At 36.8% G+C, this 21,852-nt stretch overlaps 1 protein-coding gene across 26 annotated transcripts in view; it reads right to left on the bottom strand.

Annotated features, from left to right (window-relative positions):
* The window catches only part of ZNF644 (zinc finger protein 644), an 85,079-nt gene that overhangs the window by 21,546 nt on the left and 41,681 nt on the right, over positions 1-21,852 (bottom strand). For 18 of the 26 annotated variants that reach the window (XM_040564791.1, XM_040564769.1, XM_040564774.1 and 15 more), the window contains one exon: positions 12,116-12,171. The exons of 4 other annotated variants lie outside the window; for them this stretch is intronic. The gene's annotated coding sequence lies outside the window, so the exon portion shown is untranslated. Of the gene's footprint in view, positions 1-12,115; positions 12,172-14,157; positions 14,177-15,663; positions 15,685-17,928; positions 18,603-21,048; positions 21,201-21,852 lie in introns of those variants that run through there. 4 more of the 26 variants (XM_040564787.1, XM_040564778.1, XM_040564786.1 and 1 more) reach the window with 4 other exon arrangements.

The raw sequence follows: 21,852 nt of genomic DNA on the forward strand, positions 1-21,852 counted from the left end.
ATGATTCCACATAATACCATTATTTTTGAGGAAATCATTAACTTGTACCACATTCAGGAAGCCTACCACCCAAACTGAAACACTACCTAAACCTGAGCATGTTGGGAGGAAAAAAAAGGAAGAAAATCAAATACTGTAGCAACTAACATTTAATCAAGGCTATACAATATTCTTTGCATATTTCCATCGCTGTTTTGTAAGTATTGTTTTCTATACCACATCACAGATGCACACAATATTAATCCTCTCGAAATGCATGGTAAGTAAATCCTTAGTGTAGTTGAAAAAATAAACTTCAAGTTTAAACTTGAAATTTAATATCACAAATAGTGTTTGTTATACCAGGGCAAACACCATACAGTTGAGTTATTTTTTTATTTAAGCACATAGTGCAATATACATTGGACATAAGTGCAGAAGAGCAATGCTCAAAAAGCCTACACAAGCATACACAATTCCAGGCTCATACTATTGAAACACGTTATCTAAAAGGCCAAATTCTATTCAATTATTTTAGCTAAACCTGTAATCACTGTCACACAGTAAACAGTTATTTTTAATTTACATGATACATTGTTTATTATAGTGGAATTATTTCATATTCAAGAGTAAAACCCAACCAATTATTTAGCCAACTTCCACCCTGACTTAATTAACTACTTTTAAATTTACATATTAAATTTTTAAATATTGTTTTTCTTCATAAAATATCAGTTTCAAATCATAATGAGTTTTGCAGATATGACTGCCTGTGGCCAGATACTCTAAGCGTTAAAAAAGTGTAAGGTCAGATCTGTCTTCAAGCTGACAGATCATCATTTAAATGCCTTAAGCTAATCTTATTGTCTCAAAAATCTTGAACATCAGTATTTTTGCAAACTATCAGCACTTGCTATAACACCCTTACTACACTACATCTTGAGGTTACTACAGAAAAAATGAGGTGATAATTGCATATTAACATAATTATTCGGTAATCCCTCTCAGCAAGCTTCCCAGGTCACTCAGTAATTCAGATTAGATGCAGCCTTCCTGTCATCAGATCGATGCTGTCCACTTTCTGTTCATTAAGAATTCTTTTTGATAGGAACGTACTTAATTCCACTGTTCTATGTACATTATTGTATTTATTAAAAGTAGGTTTATGACATTTCCAGGTTCCTGTTTCATAATGACAACCTTTGCTATGTAGCAGTGTCACACACCAAATTTCATGCCTTCATGCAATACTAGTTCATTAAAGCTTACGCTCCAACACTAAGTGTGTTATGCTGCCGCCTACTAGTGGTTATAGCTAGATGTTTGTCAATTTCTGTTACAAAAAAACACCTTATCTTACACGGATTTACAATAGATTCAAGAGCACATGGGAGGTGAAAAATTCAGATGGAAAAAATTGATTGAGTTTGTGAAAAGCATGAAGTGTTTTTATGTATTTTGATACCAAATTTCATAGTCACAGTGACTATTAAGTGGCACAAAAACTTAAAAGCCATCTCCTGAATGGACTGAATTTACTCAGCCTAAATTAACTGAAGAAACAAATTATCTCAACAGCGTCGTAATGAAGGCAAAAAGCTCTATTTGTCCAGTGCCAAGTAATTTGTCATAAATGAAGTTTTTTAAGCAGATACGTGAATAACCAGGGCACTCAAGATTATTCAAATATTAAAGAGGTGTTTCATGCTTGCACTGATTCCATTTAATTTGTTATTTCTTCAAGACTTTGCTATGTAAAGAGAAAACTAACAAACCCCATCTCTTTATCCACAAGCATTCCTGTAATAAAGCTTTTTCAAATGACAGAAGATACAAAAAATGATGGAACAAGTCACAGATTTTTGAGCAACAAGCGGCAGATCTGAGAGCTTAAGTATGTTATGGCACCAGACTAAAGCAGAAGCTCCTTCCGTTTTGCCTCATTTACAGTCTATTCCTATATTAATGTAGTTACGATCCATGTCACACATTCTGTCAAAAGTGAAATGTTTAAGAACCTTTGGAAAATGAAGGACTATGCAGAGTAAGTTTTACCCAGGTCAACTGAAGGGGGGGGGGGGGGGTGAGAAATCCAAAACACTTGCCTCCCAAATAATTAAGTGTATTAGCATAAACTAGCTGCACCTTCAGGGAAAAGGTCATCTTTTTGGAGAGCATCTTTTTACGTGGGCAGATAGTGACAAGACAAGGGAGAACGGCTTTAAACTAAAAGAGGGGAAATTTAGATGAAAGGTTAGGAGGAAATTCTTCACTCAGAGGGTGTTGAGGCACTGGAACAGGTTGCCCAGAGAAGCTGTGGATGTCCCATCCCTGGAGGTGTTCAAGGCCAGGCTGGATGAGGCCCTGGGCAACCTGGTCTGGTGGCAGGTGTCCCTGCCCAAGGCAGGGGTTGGAACTGGGTGGTCTTTAAGTTTCATTCCAACCCAAGCCATTCTATGATCTTATTTAGAGAATATCTGGACAATATTTTTGCCTCGTCCATACAATAATTCACACTCTTCATACCTACTGAGTTTTGGGTGTTATCTAACAAGATCAATATCCAAAGCTAATATGATTAGGGTATTTTAATAATTAGAAAAATACCTATTACTAGTTATCCTCTTTATTTAAAAGCTATCTTGATCCACCCCTCAAATGGAAATAGAACTATGAAGCCTGACAACCAAAGGTCAAGTCAGTGACTCGCCTTGCCTTCCTCCAGCACGTTTGCAAATTAAGTTGTTGAAAATACATTCCATTCTCCACAGCACAGGTGGAGTATTCTTAGATTTCCTTACTTAACTTTGAAACCTACAAATTCATCTGAACATTTATGGAACTTAACTTCTGCAGTGAACAGCGGGCTAGTTTAGTATGCACAGCACTTATAAATGCTGCCATCCCACACCTACTCTACACGCAAGCATATGATTATTACTATAACTAGTCTGAGCAGTTCCACTGAAAACTAAACTTTTCCAATTCCAATGTTTACATGAAAACATAAACATCATAAAGTTCCCATAGCTAATGAGACTGCCACATTGGGTAGTTTTCAAAGCAGCAAGAAAATATACCAACACAAAACTAAGAATACAAAAGTTACCACCATCCACAGTAACGACAATACTACAACCTGCTATGCATTTTAATATTTCTTTTTAAACTGCACAAATTGCTCCCAATTCCTTAAAAAAGGTAGGAACAAGAAATTATGTAAACCAAAATGTAAAATTCAAAATGAAATTCACCAAGATGTCACATTGCTGTGGAAAAAGTTGACCAAAGAGAAATTTACAATTATACAGGAGTAAATCACACAAAGTTCTCTCCATGAGCTTGCAAAAGATCAACAGAATTGAAAAAAGATATAACTGTCATTGCTCAGAAATGGAAAATTCCCCACCAGCTTTTAATAGCTAGACAGCCTTACCACAAACAAAAGGTTTCCTGCATAGTCTGTGAGTCAAACCCAAAACTGCTACTGTATGTGGAAGTCTCAGATTTGAGACAGAAATGTTAATTCTAATTCCTACAGTAGCACTGCAAGTCTTAACAGTACAACTACCATTTACCTCTCTTGTTGACTACCAGAATGTATAGAGATTAAACTGATCTCAAACATGCTTTTCTGTATTTTTTGTTAATACTGACTCAGTTTGAAACCAATTCAACTATCTGATTTACTTCTCATCTGATCACGTTACCTTAGATTTCTAAGCTATTTCTACTCTAAAACACATGCAACCAACCTCAGTGCAAAGTCTGACACTAATGTCAAACAAAAATACTGCTTCAAGGTATCAGGTGGAAAAAATGAAATTGTAAGATTTTACCTGTACTGCAAAAAATCCAAAACATTTATGACACAGAATAATCAGAAAGAAATAATTAGTTTCTTAGGAGTAATTTATTTACTAGTTTTTAGGATTCAGAATCTTCTAAACAGCCAACACAAAGACATTAAAGTCTACAAAATTTTTAGGAACTAAAATGCAACCAAGGCAAAAGAAGTTTCTTCATGATGAGAAACTATCAAGTTCAGATCTTCAAGGAAAAGTAGGATGGTATTCCACTAAACCATCAACCTACAAAAAAAACCTGTCTATTCATTATACTCAGGAACATCAAAAACACTAATTTTTGTAACACTCATTTACATGAAACTTTGTTACTAGTGAAACAACTTCTTCAAAAGCTGTGTATAAAATAGAAAAAAATGTTTCTTTAAAAATGTCAGGCTTTTAGAAACTTGATTTCTGGTCTAGAATGTGTAAGAGTAATATTTTAACATCATGTCTGCAAGGCAACAGTTTACAACTGAAGCATGACTACCTTACACTTCAAAAAACATAGAAGAGAATATCATTACTGCCACCAACCATTCTCATTCTTATTTCTTGAATATTGATTTGCTTGGGAAAATAAACCAATTTGTCACAATGAGTTGACAAATGCTAAAATCCAATACTGAAATCAATAAAATAAAGAGCAATATGATATAAGTGTCAAAAGAATCAGATGTATGACTTTCAAAAATATTCTTCTAGCTGTCAGTGCTAATGCAGCAGTTTAAGATGGCGTGATCGGCAAAGACTTTTCAAAGTCAATTAGGTATTTCTAAAGAAATGCCTAGCCATTACAAAACCAAGACTTTGAATCTGGTAACTTAAGAAGTTACTCCTTGAGTAGAAACTCCAAAGGCTTCTGTAACTCCCCACAGCATTTGACAGCCCAGTCCATAAAGGATGACCAACTACTTAAGTCGTCACATTCCTGCAGTTTTGTCCAGCTCCTGTTTTCAGTAGCACTAGCAAGTCTGAAGTGGCACTGCCAGTAGTTTCTACTAAAGATGAGAACTGCAATCAAATTACTGAGTTTTCCAAGATGCACAAAGACATGACTAACACTATTCCAGTAACACACACACACGTTTGAAAAATAGAGGCTTAATGCTCTGTGATAATACACACCGTTTCTCCTGAAAACTGCTCCCCTACACACTTTTTCACACACAGATAGCGTCTTTTTCCTTCACACCAATCTCACATGCTCACACCTTTTTACTTTCTAAAGAAACTAAAGGTTTAAGAGAACACACTTTTCATCACATTCACCACCATTACCTGTGTTATTCAGTCAAATGTATTCTTAGACCTAAAGTATAGTACCAACAATTGCTTTTATCTAGACACAATAAAACAATTTATTAGCTACTAGCATTACAAAACAGAAGAAGGTTTACTTCTTATAGATTATAATGAAGAAAAAGTCATGCTTGGCCTTTTTTTTTTTTTTTTTTTAAATCAGGCTGCCAAAAATTTTAGGTTTGTGATTAGTGGTACGGAGTCTAGTTGGTGGCTAGTAACTAGTGTCAATCCTGGTGTCAATACAGGGCCCAACCCTGTTTGACATCTTTTTAAGTGATGGGGCAGAATGCACCCTCAAGCAAGGTTGCTAACGATACATAACTGCGAGAAACACCAGAGGGCTGTGCTGCCATTCAGAGGGACCTCAACATGCTGGAGAATGGGCTGAAAGAAACCTCATGAAGCTCAATAAAGCTAAGTGTGAAGTTCTGCACCATGTATCACACTGCACTAGCACATGCTGGAAAGCAGCTTTGCAGAGAAGTACCTGTGCCCTTGTGGCAAAGGCAGCCAATGGCACCCTGGGCTGCATTCGGAGGACTGCTGCCAGTATGCTAAGGGAGGTGATCCTTTCCTTTTACTCAGCACTGGTGAAGCCACACCCGGAGTCCTACATCCAGTTCTGGGCTCCCCAGTACAAGAGAGACATGGAGCTACCGGAGAGAGTCCCCTGAAGGGCCACTAATTTGATTAAGAGATTGGGGCATCTTGTATGAGGAAAGGCTTACAGAGTGTTTAGCCTAGAAAAGAGAAGACAGTGTGGGATCTCATCCACGTGTGCAAACATCTAAAGGGAGACAGAACTGGACTCTCTTCAGTGGTGTCCAGTGACAGAAAAAGAGGCAAACAGGCACAAACTGACACACGAGTTCCTGAAAATAAGTGTTGTTTTTTTTTTTTTTTTAAACTGCAAGGGTGACTGGCAGAGGTTGCCCAGAAAGCTTATGGAGTCTCCATCCTTGGAGATATTCAGAAGCCTTCCAGACGTGGTCCTAGGCAAGCTGCTCTAGGTGACCCTGCTTAAGAAGGAAGGTTGGACAAAACCTCTAGAGGTCCCTTCCAACCTCAACTATTCTGTGATTGTTTGAGTACACTTTTTCCACACAGTATCCCAATTCTCACTTACCTTACTCCCCGTTAAGAGTGCTACACACATTCAGACTATTTACTTTTATCTTCTATTGCAAAATATCAGAAATATAAGCATGAGTATTTTAATTAAAAGAAGTTTCCAAACACTAACTTTCGATTTACCATTCTGACAGTTTAAGAAAAGAACAACAAAAAGTCAGGTATATAGGAAAAGTGCATTTTCTCTATCCCAAGCTAGGCAGAGCATATTCACAGCAAAATCCTAATTTGATGTCCCTCTCCTCCAGTGTTCCTGTTTTCCAGAGTTCTCTTTCACTAAATAAAGCAATATTATTATTCTGAAATTTATAAACCTGCATTTTCTAAGTTCCTCCTCGTTTTCTATTAATATTTCTACTATTCAGGACTTTCCACAACTGTTACAATCACTTTTTCCATAGGATGAATCCCCTCTTACAGGCCACAATTTACTTTGATGCCTTTTTGATGTGTCACACCTCAGAGAGGCCTAAGTATGCTAGATTCTCAGTGTCAGCTTTTCAGGCAATACAAGAAAAGTACTTCCTCATCATCCAGCCCATTCCCATCAGTAATGCATTTTTGTAACTGCAGTCACAGTGAGAGAGAAATTTCACAAAGACAACATGTTTAGGAAAGTACATGCTTTCTTATGGGCTCTAGTACCACCACTACAGTACTCATGAGAGGAAAAAAATAAATAAAAAAAGAATATGAAAGACCTGCTGTCATTGCAGAAGATTTTGGCTTGCAGAGAAGAGAAAGTCATCTCAACATGTAGCCATATACTGTCAAATTACTTTGCTATATGTTGGAATTATGCTTTTCTTAGCAGCAAAGCCAATTTAAATGACTCCTGCCTTCCTCTACTCCTCCACATTTCTTCTTTCAGTTTATCAACAATTTCATTACCTAGTGTAAAAGGCTGGCATATACACTGCTGAATCGGCACAACTGACAGGCAACAACTAAGAGTAAGGGCACAAACTTTTACTAGCTTTGTTGACAGAAAAATCTAATGGAGAATCCTTTCCTAAAACTTGCATCAATAAAAAGTGAAAATGCATAGAATTTCAGAAGGCAAAAAAAGAAGTTTTGTCACTCCCATATTTACCTGCAAAAGACATTATAAGGAACACTACTATGAAGCAATTTTATGCTCTAAAAGCACTTGAAGTATACTATTCAAAGTAAAATGCTATAAGTAAATGCTACAATAATTCAACTAGGGAACATTAAGTATTACAACTTCTGAGAATACTACTGACATAAGAAATTACCTTAAATTACATGTTAGACATTATAGCTAGATTTTCCATGAAGACATACAAACACAAATCCTTTCATTAGGTTAAACAAGAAGCATTTTCATTTCTAAAACTCATCGCTAACTTTTATAAAACTCAAAACAAACCTACTCTCCTTTAAACCATAGTTCTACAGATTCAAAGTCAGTTTATTTGTTCAGAAACAAGTCATTCTTAAGCCAAGTACTGCCACCAAGTGGTGGTGAAATTTCATATGCAAATCTAATGATTCCCCAAATGCAGAGCTCACAGAACTAAAAATGTTTTCCCTGGTGCCAAATAAGTGACTGATGGTGTACTAAGAAAAAGACTTTTAAAACTAATCAGTCAAAGCAGAACTACAGATTTTTCATAGTGAAGTTGAAAACCGACTTTTAATTTAAAACTAAGTTTTTTCCTACAATTAGGCCCTTTTAGTCTGACACCTTTTGTGAGCAATGGGGAAAGAGCTTTCTTCCAGTACAAATCCAATACACATAAGCCAAACGACTCTAATAATTAGCTGTTTTCCGCAACTCTGTGCAAACCCCCAGTGATTACAACTATATGGCCACAGAAGTCTTATTTTCAGGGTACTCTCAAATGTCAGAGAAAGTCAAATTCAGTAACTGAAGCAGCTCCCCCCACCCCGACTTTTAGTATAGAAACATCCAGCATTTTATTTGAACAAGCTTTACCCTTTGTTAATATGTAGAGAACACAGACATACTATTTTAATTTCATTTAACCATTTTGACAGGAATATTTCTCAAATTCATTAAGCTTATATTGTTAGTTATCTGCACAAGTTATTCCTGAGGTGTTACACCCAAAGATCATTGATGAGAACACTGCACAACAACAACATGATGCCACATAACAGATTTACAGTACAACTTTCTTAAAGACATTAAAACAGTTTAGCTCAATTTTATTGACATATATGTTAAAATATTACACACCATTCAACTTTGGGGAAAATTCTAACTTTATTTCCCATTACACTGAAAAAAAGTTGTAATTATTTTTCTCCAGCATGTTCTGAGACATAGTTAGCAATTTCTTAATTTTTTTCTCTGAAAACCGTTTTACTGCACACATCTTAATAGCATCACAAGTTCTAGAATTTTACCTTCTGCTGACGTAGAGACTTACCCCTTAAAGCATACTATCTTTCCCAATTACAAAAATACTTCTTCCTCAAATAAACACTCTGCTTTTACTCATTTGCTTTAGAACTTCAGTGTAATGAATGACATTTAGTGACCCATAACCAGGCAAACTGGTTCTAATCAACCTCTATATTCTTTCAGTGATCAAAGGTTAAGAAGCTAGTGAGATGGTAAACAACAGTGTGAAGAAAGGCCAAAAACTCTCTTGTGCTTTTTTAGATTAAGATGAAAATATTCTGTCCACTTGGAGACTGTTATCATCCTTACTTGCAAATGTATGAAATTGAGTTTTTAGGAGACCTGCAGCTGTATAATATTGAAATTATACTTCCAACCGATAAGAAATGTAAAGTCAGTCCCCTAATAATTGTTTGGATTTTTGTTGGTTTTTGTTGTTGTTGTTTTGTTTTTTTAAGTTATTACTGTAAGTAATTTATGGCAGAAAACAAGTCTTCATAGTAACCAAGACAATCTGAACAGTAACATAAATTGTGTAAGATTCCTGCCTGAACCAAAGCAAAATAAATCAGGCATGCCCTAATTTATCCCGTGCCTATGATGTAAACTATGTAACCTATGTAGCTGATGTAACCTATCCTTCAACACCTGTGGTAGTATTACTCATTTATTACATTTTCTGCTTTTAGGTAAAGCAATATTAAATACATTCCAGACAGCTTCTGGGAACAAGTGTGGTTTTGCCTGAGGTCTCAATTGGTTAAAACTAATCCTCACTCCACAATTATAGAAAAATTCAGCACAATTATCTATCCTCTGTAAACTTTCCTGTTACATAAAAGTGTGACCCATTATACTGTTAACACACTGAGACAGATTATTTTTCTTAACTTTCACCCATATTTAAAAGAAGATAGGTCCTCCTATGGAGCTCAAAAGATGCAATCTGGAACTTGGAAAACCTAAGAACAAAGACCACAGTGACCCCAATAAGGGACATTCACTGTTTGTAAATAGTATCTTACACTTGTGTATTTTTAACTGACAATAGGTTTTGTGATTTCCACAAGTCAGGCTATCTTAGTATCTACATTTGCAATTAGGAAAACAAGTGATTGCAATTACAGCAAAAAACTCTAAATTCATTACATAAAGAAAACTTGCATAGAAAGCACACTTTCAGTCATCAGGAAATGCCTTCTTGTAAAGTATACAAGATGTTCGAGTGAATCATTAAATCACATTTTTAACTAGTGCTTTAAGTGACATAAGCTTATGTGAAAGGCCAAGCCTGCACTGAATTGCGTGAGTTAAGTTCATTGTTTAGAACTCTACAAGACACTGCAGTGACTACACTAATGAGTGGAGACAGAAGACACACAGTTGGTTAGTACAGGCTGTTCGTTAAAATCTTTCAGAGTTGTCCTTGCTGCCATTCTCCAAATCTTCTTCAGCTCTGCTATGTTGCTTTTCAGTCACAGGACTAAACTAGCACCAAGCTTCAATACAGTTTGTTTGTACCATAGCACAGCATTGCAAATTCATATAAATGGATATTTGTTTTTTGGTTTGTTCCCTGATAATATGTACTATTTTCACTGATTTATTGACTATTCAATTGTCATTTTCATAGTTCCATCAGAACCTCAAGATCTCCTCCAATCAATAACAATATCGATTAAATGTCATTATACTGTTTGCATATATTCTTTCACATTTTTCTGTCCTCTTGCTGTGTATGCAAGAATACATACAGGTTTTCTCCTCAGAGACCAGCTTAATTCTATTGTACATAGCTAACCACAATTTAGATGAAAGGTCTTTGTAATTTCATTCAGAAGATTGATTTCACACTCAAAGAATACAATCAGTTACTTACATGTTACAGACTTCTCAACTAACTTTCTGTATTTAAACCAACAACAAGATACCACACAAATTAAAGGGACAATGTAAGCTAAGTACTGAAAGCATCAGAAGGCACAATGACCAATTTAAACCTTACTGTGAAATGACATCATCTGCCTAGCTAGGATTCTTTTGTTTTAAGCCCAACCTCAGATAAAGAAAATTACTTCTTTTGCAGAGTTACATTTATTCCTTTTCTCAAAGCAGCACATTCTATAAACCTGCAATGTCAGTCAAAGGCATAAAACATTCCTCTACATGTAAGTATATGCATACTACAGCAGTATAGCTTACTTTGTAGTTCAGAAGACAATTCATAATTTAAGTCCTGAATCAGTTACACATTATACAAAGAAAAAAAAAGAGTTGTTTTCGATTCCTCACAAAGTATTCTGTTAAAAATCAACATTTTACAGTTGACAGTAGTAGCTCTAAAAGTCCTAGCAGAGCAGAAAATACCAACAAAGCAGGTCATGCCAATTTTAAAATGCACATACTACATTTTTAAAAGCTATATTAAGTATTAAGTCTAAGATTAGAAATGAAGTACAAGCTCACTTGAGCAAATGGGACTTCCCTCTCACTTGTTCAAAATACAAAGTCACCATGAGCAGCTAAATTCTAAGATGACATACCAGTAAAGAGTGAGCAGAAAACTTGAGAATTCAGCTCTCATTTGCTAAGGAAGCCTGCATACCTAGTTCCATCAAGACCCATGTCTACATTAATGAGAATTTACTGAACTTTGCGTTCTTACCTAAAGATACTCATGAAAGAATCAGGCTAAAACAGCTTAAAGCAAATTGCCCTTAAAAGTGTTTAATGTAATTTAATAGAGAAAGATTAGTTTTATAGTCCAAAGTATTCCCGAAGCAGAACACTAAACAATGTGAAGAGAAGCAAAATCTGTGTTTAGCTAAATTCTGTCTCAAAATAATTATTGTAATTGTGGGGTGTGGACAAGAAGTGTTGAAGTAACAGATTTTTTTCTTTCCCTAAACTGACAGCTTGCAACTGCAAATGGAAACCCAGATTCTACAGTAAATCTTCATATGCTTTGTCTTACAAATAGCTCCCAAAAGAGCTAAGGACAGGATAGGGAAAAAAAAATCATTATTAAAAATTTGCTATTCTGGTAGCTGGTCAGATTTATCACATGGTTATTTATTAATAGTAGAAGTGCAAGTTTAACACACTGTTTTGACAATGCAATGTACATTTTCTGTACTTAGAAACCAGGTAGGTAGTATGCAGGAAACAAAATTAATCTCAAGTACTCGTAATTCTGGCTCTCAACAACTAAGAGAATGCCATGATAGCTTTTTGACTATAATAGTTTGCAGGAAAAAACATAATTGTCATCATAATTTTAAGTACTGGGGAAGAGGGTGTTCCTATTTTTGTATCATAACACTGTATACATAAATCACAGTAATCTAGATACAAGTTGCAATACAATTCATTTTTTCAATGACTTTTTGTCCTGAGTGTCTAGTTGTATGTCTAACAGACCCAAGGAATCCAGGGGGGGGAAAAAAAATCTACTCACCTTTGTTTGTTTTATTTGCATTAAGCTGTGAGATCCACTTCCGCATTAAAACAGACCTGCAAAGTAAAATGAAAATTTACAGTACAGATGTCATTGTTTTCTGCTTGTGTTCTATAACACCAGCCAAGAAAAGCAAAACAAGAAATTCCTACCCACAGATGAATTCTACCAGTTTTGTCTCAGGTTGGAATATCAAAATTCTAGTGTCTTTCTATCAAATAAGCATGATTTTCAAATAACAAGTGTTGTTACTAAGCTACCAAGAAACCATATCAAGTATACTTATGCTATTAAACTATGTGGGCAGAAAAGGGGGAAAAAAGTTGCATGACAAGAAAAGTTCTCCTGCATCCTCTGCCAGTGCCTTCACACTCAGCTATCTTATGTTCACTGAACGGGGAATGAAGCACATAGAGGAAATGGTTACAAATGAAAGCATTTTTCTAACCTTCTTAGCAAAAACTATCAGCATATCTGAAATTAAGTGTTGGACAGTTTTAATACCAGGCCTCACCAACTCCTCACTTTTCCTAGGAAAAAGTTGTGTTAACTATCATTTTAAGTCTAGCTGGCCCATTTAAAAATCTTAACCTACTTTGCCTTCATGAAGGCTGATTAATGTCAGATTAAACACTCTATTTTCAGTTTTGCTTACGGATCTTCAAAATACCTACACAAGGAAACTTTTCACTTTCTAGTTGGAGGCATCAAGCTACATGACATATGGAAGATACTCTGAAAGTCACTGAAGTTGCACACAACCAGATTCAGGTACAGCATCTCTGCAGAACTGGTTTATTACCAATGAAGACAACCAGCATACAGTTTTCCAGCAGAGGTTATTCATATCTAGACTAAACTCATGTATCTATCACCAGAATTAACTCCGAAAGAGATACGTATCCTCACATACTACCTAAAGATTCCTCTCCTAAGTTTGTCAGCTTTTTGAATCTGAGTTACCCAGTCAGCCTGTCTCAAAGCCACCTGTCTAAATTACAAAGGCAACATAGTTTTCATGGTTCCTGACTCAACTGCAGACCGAATCTTTGCATCAAAGGACTGAGCCCAGACAACCGAAGGAGACCACTGCAGTAATCCAGCAGACTCTAACACTTTTTTCATGGAACACCTTATTCTGGACCTAGCAGTTCAGACTGTTGCATGAAACCGAAAGCCTTAGCCTACATAATCTGGAAAGCATCTACTCCTTAGATAAAGCTTAAATACAGGTATTCTTGAATGTAGTACTCTTTGTTCACAGGGAGCTCACAAAGCACTTCAGGGGGAAAAAAAAAAAGCAGGGTTACCCGTTATCTACATCTGGCACAGAAGCAAAGAAAGGGAAAACAGAAGATGGACCATCATAATTAGGATATTGTCCAGCTGAAGGGAAGGTGACAAATTTCACCACGAGACTTATCAACAAGCAAACTGCTGAAGGACCAAAGGGCTGGCCACCACAGCCCTCCGTTACAATTCTGCAGGGCCCTTTGAAGTTTAACTCCCCCTTTTGCGATTTCAAAACCTCCAGTGTTCAAAAATTCACCCCACGGGAGACGCCACCTGCAGAGGCATGCAAGTATTTCAGTGCAGGCAATACAACCCGCAGTGAGACACCCCGACCTTAGCCCAGACTACTGACAGCACCAAGACTCGCACTGTTGAAAGTGGCTGAGCCTACGCTACTTAACCAACACTCACCCCTCAAAGTCCTTCTGCTGTCAAGGAGAATTCCTCTCACTCCAGCACAAACAATCAAATCTTAACACCTACTACTCATTTCAAGGGTGTTGACATTTGAAATAACCAAGCACCTGAAATTCTTTCCCAGTAGATCCAAGAGAGGTAGTTCTCCAAGACTCCTCAGGGAAAGGCAAAGATTTCAAAATCACAAATGCTTTGCCTCTGATTTTTCCTGTCTTAATTCTCATTATCAGGAAAGGAAGTGGAAATGAAAGCAGCTCTCCCTCACCAGGTAATAAAGCAAGCGTCAGAGGGGACTGGGAAGCTGGTAAGAAATGCAGTTACAGTGCACTCACCTCGAGGCCTCACACAAGGGAAAAGTGGCCCACAGCAGTAAAAGGACCGCTACAAAAATGTTATGCTTCTGACCACCGATACGCAGCTAGTCTATTCTCCATCAGAGAACAGCAAGTAGGAAGAAAACTGCAAAGGCAGAGATAGGCAACACCTTACAGGTACCCCCAGTGATATTAAAGGGACACGGACGGACTCAAAGTGTCTAAAAGCACAAGCATTTCTCAAACAATAAATATGAAGTAAGGCTGGTTTGTGGGCAGGGATTTCGCCTTGCCCAGTGGAAAAAAAAAAAGCAGCGTATCAACGATACTTCTTTTCATACAACACTGGAAAAAGGCCAAAGCAGGCACAAGTTCTCCAGTTTATATGCAATGACTAAATCACATACGTAGATATTGCTCAAAGATAGAAGCACAGTAATTCAAGCATGTGCACACTACAGAAAGAGAGAAAAAGATTCTCAAAAAGCATCTGAGGAGTAAGCTAAAAATATGCAGGCTGTAAATTAATCGTTGATGATCACAACACACCAGTTAAAAAAAATGAAATCTTTCTGACTAGCTGGAGATCAGCTCCAAAAGCTTCCATTATACTGCTTTGCCAAGTATACAACAGTTACAGTTGCTACCTCCAAATTCAGGTTCATTAACAACAGTTAAGGTAACTACTTTCCCACCTATACAAATAGAGAACATTTCATCCATGACCCTTGTATCAAGCTCACAGCCATCCACAATACAAGGTTTACATGAAGACAAATAATCTGAGTTCAGACATGAGGTACTTCACAAAACTTGCTCAACTACTCCCTTGGTCATTACCACCGCATTTTATTTTTAAGACTACATTTGCTTTTGTTCACCTCCTATTCAAGTTATTAGGGTCCTGCTTGCAATAATGAAGTATCTCCTAAATCATGCCCCTCTCTGGGGAGAAGAATTATTCTTATTATAGATTCTTATGTTTGAGAAACATAAGAATGCAAAGGTGTACAATGAAAAAATAAAATTTGCAGTAATCCTGCTACGAGTTCTGATGCATTTTTCTACCATTTAGTCCTTATCTCTAATAGAAAAATTCTTTCCTAACAGATCTGTAACAACTGATACTTCTACATCTATCCAGGGAAAGACCCTTAACTGTCTCTAACCACCACCTTCTCCTGGGAAGGTTGCAGTCAGGAACATAAGGACATAAGGTGCTCTTTTTTTTTTGTTGCTGTTTTTTTAAAAGTAAGGAGTTATAATGTAATATAAAACTTGCTTTTGCCTCCATAGCTGCTTTTGGTTAGAGGGGAAAGAAGGAAGACAAAAGAACAAAGTCTAGAATAAACTGTAAGAACTGCTTTTGTTAGTGTAAGATGCAAAAACCACAAAACCAATATAAGAACAATATAACAATATTAAAATGCAAAAATACAGCACAACCTTTGCAGCTGTAGTCTTAACTTCAAGTACTTACTGAGATTAACAAGACTTCACTAGTTGGTTGAGAGTGACATTTACCTTTATTAGGACACTGATGTCCCAGCAATAAGATCTGCTAAATTCAAAGGTGGTGGAGAGATTTGGCAGGAGAAGGGATCGAAATTTCCTTCTAATATCTGATGCAGCTCTGGAAATCTTCTATAATCTTACAGAAATCTAATAAACCTAACAAGGCAAAAAGAACAGCTAGCAGAAAGCAGAGGTTACAAAAAGCCCAGAAGAAGCTCCAGTTAATACCGCACCCACAACTACCAAGGATAAAATAATTTTAGAAGAGGACTGAAAAAGGAAAAACCCAGCTGACAATAGTCTCTTTCAAATCAGTTACTACAGCTGAATACTCACTGAATACAAACCCAGACTTCCATTTTATCAACAAGTAGTCAGCAATAGCCTCATCTGCACAAAATGTAGCTTCAGCTCTCCGCTAGTAGAAGTGGTTTTGATGCATTTTGATTTCTATTGAAAAGTATAAACCTAACTTAACATTCTGTACTGACAAATATATAGAACTAACATTCAGTGTATGCTAAACAAACACCTTGAATTTGAACATGAGATTCTTCTCTAAAGCCACAAAATTAATTCCCTTTGAGAATTTGCAAGTTATCTGAACCTGTACTACCCCAATCAAATGAATTATAAATGCCACAATCTATTTTACCAAAAAGTTAAATTTGCAAAAGAAAAATAACAATCACGGTTCTTGCAATAGTTACTGCAAAGTGTTATTTACATGCAAGTACCCTAATGAAGCCATAATTATCCAGAAGTAAAATTAAGCATGAACTTAACACTTCACAACCTACATGGAGACAAAATTTAAGTCCTTTTATTGGAGATGCTTCTGCCTTCAAAGAGTCTTCAGTGACTAAAAGAAAGCAAGAAAACAAGGGACTGAGAAGACTGCCTCCTGCATTTTCAGTCTCCTGCTAGATTTTGAGTTATATATGAAAAAAATAGTTCAAAGAAGCTACAGTTCTTCAGTTATCTATTCACCACAGTAAAACACACAGGCACAGTTCCCAAAGCTGTGGTGGGGCTTTCACATGGAACTGCTGAAATCTTTAATTTTTCTACTCACAGGAAGTTTTGCTTTTTGACAACACCCCATATGGGATGGCGGAGCACTTCAAGGAAAAGTACGACAGCATAGGAGATGAACACAACCAATCATCTCCAGACTGAAGCTGTTTCAGTCCAGACAAGATGATTACAAGTAGATGAATGCAACATCAATAGGACTATCACAGTGGAGAAAAAAATGAAAAAAATGGAAAAGCCCTTGGAGGGAAAAACATTCTAGGTAGGCTGGGGTTTGGACTAATAGAACAGCCATTAGTTAAAAAGGTTGCTTTTCATCTCCATCTCTAAACAGATATAGAAGTAAGCATGTGTGCCTGTTGTGTACACATTTACAATGAAGATGGAAAGACATCTACAGAGAAACAAGAGGATATGAACAAAAAGCAGAAATATTTAAGAGCTGTTTGCTTTGAGCATGTATCATTCAGCAAGCAAATATATAACAATCAACATACAAATGAAAGCATCATAAAAGCACTAAATTCAAGTATCAGTTTAAAGATAGAGTTCTGAAAACATTTAGAACTTCCAGACCTTAAGAAAGAATATCAATATATCATCTCTGAAGGGTACTTATCAATGCAGTTTCCCCACCAAATAAGATAAGCTGTAACATTCTAAACATTGTTGATATCCAATGTTTACAGTCCATCAATATTCAACTAAATCAAATGGCATTCCTCATGCCATAACTAACAATGATAGTTAACAGAACATAAGCAATAAGCTATAGAGAAATAATTCACTTTCTTTCTACATTATTTCTTTACCAGTTTAAAGTACTGGTCAATATGGCACTTGCATGATAAACACCTGTAGGTTTTCAGTCATCCTTCAGCCTATTTATCTTGACCACATGAACTAGCTCATGGTTCCCTGCAGTTACATACCTTAACCATAACCGCTTCTCTCAAATAGGATTCTCTCAAGAAAAGTCTAAAGCAGTGTGACAACACATCTCCATTTCACTCCAAACTACTGACACAGTACATAACCTTGGCATCATCCTTGACATTGAACACTTCTCTTTTCGTTAGACTATCAGCAAAATCTCTTCAATACGTTACCTGTGCAGTAACTGCCTCAGCCCTTTAGCTATGGAATTCCTCCCTCCTCCAGCCTGAATTACAATGTGTTCCTTCACTGTGTCACCACATATATGCTTTACATACAGCACACCAAAATACAGCAACATACCTTCCGACCATGAGCACTGCATGAATGTGCTCCAGAAAACAAACACAGTTACAAGAGATCTTGTGTACTTCACCGAAGTTGGTCATGGTTCCTTCAGAATTTCTAGTCCAGGTTTGCATACTTCAGTTTCTCAGCTGAAGTAAGTTTTCAGAAATCCAAAACAGAAAGCTTTTTCACTAAAGAACTTTTTCCTAAAGGCAGTCTTTATTTATTTTTTCAACACCTGAGTCAGCACCTTCCACTTGCTCATTTTAATAAAATACCTTGTTCCACTTCAAAGTTCATTTTCAGAGTAGCAAACTGTACTGTTGTTGCATGTTTGTAGTGTCATCCTCTCTTCTACGAAGCCCATTGAATTTTGATAAAACAAAAAGGAGGCAAAGCTGAGCGTAAGAGTCAAAAAGTTTTCACAGTTGTGTACACTCAACTGGTGCACCCCCTTTCATTTAACACGAAGCAACAACATTCCATTGTCCAAATGACTTTTTTTTAAAAAAAAGATTATGCATTTTTCTACGGTCTTGAAAGATGTAATTTATATATTTGGCACGAGTCTGAGATGCAGTAAATGAGGCAGGAGGATTCTGCTGAAATGAGTCAGAAGACTGTTTTGTACAAGATTGTGAAGATGTGAAATAGATTGTAAGATAAAAATAATAAACATGTACATACAAAGTAAATAAAGCATATACAGTACTTAAGAAATACCATGTTTTAAGTACAGATACTTGCATTCTAAGCCTTAGGCAACCAGACACTTTAACTAAGGGCCCTCTCAACTTCTTACCAATAACCACTGAATAATCTTTCAGAAGTCCCCTTAATACAGAACTGTTACCAGCTCCATCTCTACTGGATGAATTGGGTGCTTTTTCAGTCAGGACATCTGACAGAGAACTTCAAGAAATTGAAAGCACTGCAGAAAAGTGGGAACTGCTATAGGTATACAAGACATACCACACATATGGGACTTTGATGAAGAGTAGACACAGTTTATTCTCAGCCTATACCCACCCCCAAGCCTGCCACCTTTGGAATCCTGACATAAACAAAAATTCATCATTTAGTCTTCACACATTCATCACACTTCACACATCCATTTCCTGACCGACCTCTTCATTATACCCCTCTGAAATTCTTCAGCGTCACTGTGTTCTTCACAATTAATGAAAAAAGGCAAAAAGTTAATTCCAGAATACATACATACACATCCCTATGCAATGAAGTATAATGCAGATAGCTGCATGGATACCACTCTTAAATACACCCCTTTCTTATTTTTAAATTTTCAAACAGGATGTAGGTTTTCTTTTTAAAGTTTAGCTCAAAATAAGCTTTGCTGAGAAAAAAACATTAAGGGCTTAATTTCTGTAAAACAGAATTATGTTGACACATACCAAATAATTTGTAAAATAGCATTAGTTTTCTTTTAAAATGATTACTGAAAGAGATCACTTACCGTACTTTTTTTTTTCCCTGCAAGTTGTTTTATAAGGACAAAGCTATTAGTAAAATTTAAAACTGTTAAGTAATTTATTTTTGCAGAAAACAATTTTTAAAATTATTTACTAGAAATTAGTCTTTCCAATAAATAGATTAATATTCTAAAACAAGAAGATTGATGATATCCATTAATATCTAAAGTTGATTTAAATCTGTTTCCAGTACGGACTCTTTAACCTAAAAGAAATATCTTATGCAACGTATCTAACAGTAGATGAAAGCAGCACATTAATAGTCAAGCCATGTTGTTACTGTAGCAACAATGATTTCGGGTAGCCATTTTCTCTTCAGCTTTAACACCCTTCCATCACCAACAGTTCTTGCTACAATCTCTGTAGAAATCCCAAGGCGGCAAATTGCTCAAGTTTCCTCTCTGGCTACATACTTTAGGATACCTCCCTCTAGACTATTTTCTTTAGTCAAGTGTACTTACCTAACAGCATTCTCTAACGCTGTACTCTACACAATTTCAGCTTACACTAATGAAATCATAACAGTATGGCAATGCACTTTTAGAACAAGTGAATTTAGGAGACTAAGCAGTTTGCAGGACAATGGTAAAGAAGAAGAGCAATGTGATTACTTCAACCTTCAGGCTGTGAGAACACAGTCCAGTACAAGATTACTCAAGTCGCAGAGTGTATCCTTGCTCATTACACTAAGAGCAGTCACAGAAAAACCCTCCTCAGATCAGAGATTACAAAATCAAAGCAGGTGCTGTAGCCAAAAGCAATTTCTTAGTAGATTCACATCTCCCTGGATTTTCTGTTAGAAAACTGATCTGAGCCAAAAATAGCACGCACATTCATTTCCAACTCCTCCTCTACACTTTTGCAGTCTTAAAAATGACAGCACCTTAAGCACTTTCCTTGCTTTAAGACTGCAACGCCATTTTTCGAAAAGGCTGAGCCTAAAATCCTACAGCTCAAAATTACTGATAAATTACACTATTTTCATAGAAACATAGAACAGTTTAGGTTGGGAAGGACCTTAAGTCCACCTAGTTCCAACCCCACGCCATGGGCACGGATACCTCCCACCAGACCAGGCTGCTCAGAGCCTCATCCAGCCTGGCCTTGAACACCTCCAGGGATGGGGCATCCACATCTTCCCTGGGCAACCTGTTCCAGTGCCTCAACACCCTCTGAGTGAAGAATTTCTTCCAAATATCTAATCTAGACCTACTCTCTTTTAATTTAAAGCCATTACTTCTTGTCCGATCCCTATCACTCACGTCCCTAACATAGTCCCTCACGAGGTTTCCTGTAGGCCCCCTGTAGGTACTGGAAAGCAGCTATAAAGTCTCACTGGAGCCTTCTCTTCTCCAGGCTGAACAACCCCAGCTCCCTCAGCCTCTTTTAATAAGAGTGGTGCTCCAGCCCTCTGAAAAAAAAAATATATATATCTTTTTCCATTACAGTTTGAAAGCAAGCAGTTGCGTGAGGGCACTAATAAGAAAGTGAAACACACACTCCATTCATTGCAGCAATGGAAGGAAAGATAACAGAAAAGATTAAACAAGAATTTCTGAAAGTTGCCTGCAGGAACTCAGCCTGCAAGTACCCCAACTAAACAGGATCTTAAGTCCAGATGCATTTCCTCACAAGCTAGTTGTACCTGAACGCATGGCTATCTTAGGATCACGAGCTCTAATGCCCGTCAGTGTCCGGTGAGGCAGCATTTCTGACACTTCTCATAGACCACGAAGGGAAAGGGAATCTCATGTTCACAGCCTTAGAGGAAGCGTATATTCCATGCACGTGAACCTGTAAAGTCTAAGAAAAAAAATCTGGAGATTTCATGCACTTAGATTTCCATAAACATTTGTAAAACTGTGCTTATAAACTAATAACAAATATCCTGCATACAAGGGCATAAACTTGAAATGTAGGTAGGCTTATGTTGAACAATAAGTTAGTATGGCTGAGATACTTTATTCTGATATCCCTATGATGGCAACCTCCAGCAGAGGACAGAACAGACACTGGAATATTAGCATCTTTAAACACCACAGCTAACTCCCAGTCTGATCATCAGAGGGCTAAGCTGTCACTATAATGAATGTCCCAGGAAGAAGAAAACAACTACATAATCACTTAAGATATCTACCTATGCCAGTACCAGCATTCTTCCTACAATAGTTTTGTCCATATAAAATATACATATAAAAATTTGCTTTATACAATTAGATTCAACTACTGTTTATCAGATTTGAAAAGCAGCTGTAAAATACTTTTGTTTCTAATTGGGTTTGTATACATTCTATTCCTCATGATGTATGAAAGGCTTCTTTGGAGAGTCACACACAGGTACCAGTAATGTAAAGCCTCTTCTTCATTTCGCAGGAGCCTGCTTTATGAAGGCAGAGAGGGCTGCTTTGGGTGATGGGGTCAAGATGCGTCTCCACAGAAGTGTTCAAAG

The sequence above is a fragment of the Cygnus olor genome, chromosome 8 (genome assembly GCF_009769625.2).
Source record: "Cygnus olor isolate bCygOlo1 chromosome 8, bCygOlo1.pri.v2, whole genome shotgun sequence".
NCBI classification, from domain to species: Eukaryota; Metazoa; Chordata; class Aves; order Anseriformes; family Anatidae; genus Cygnus; species Cygnus olor.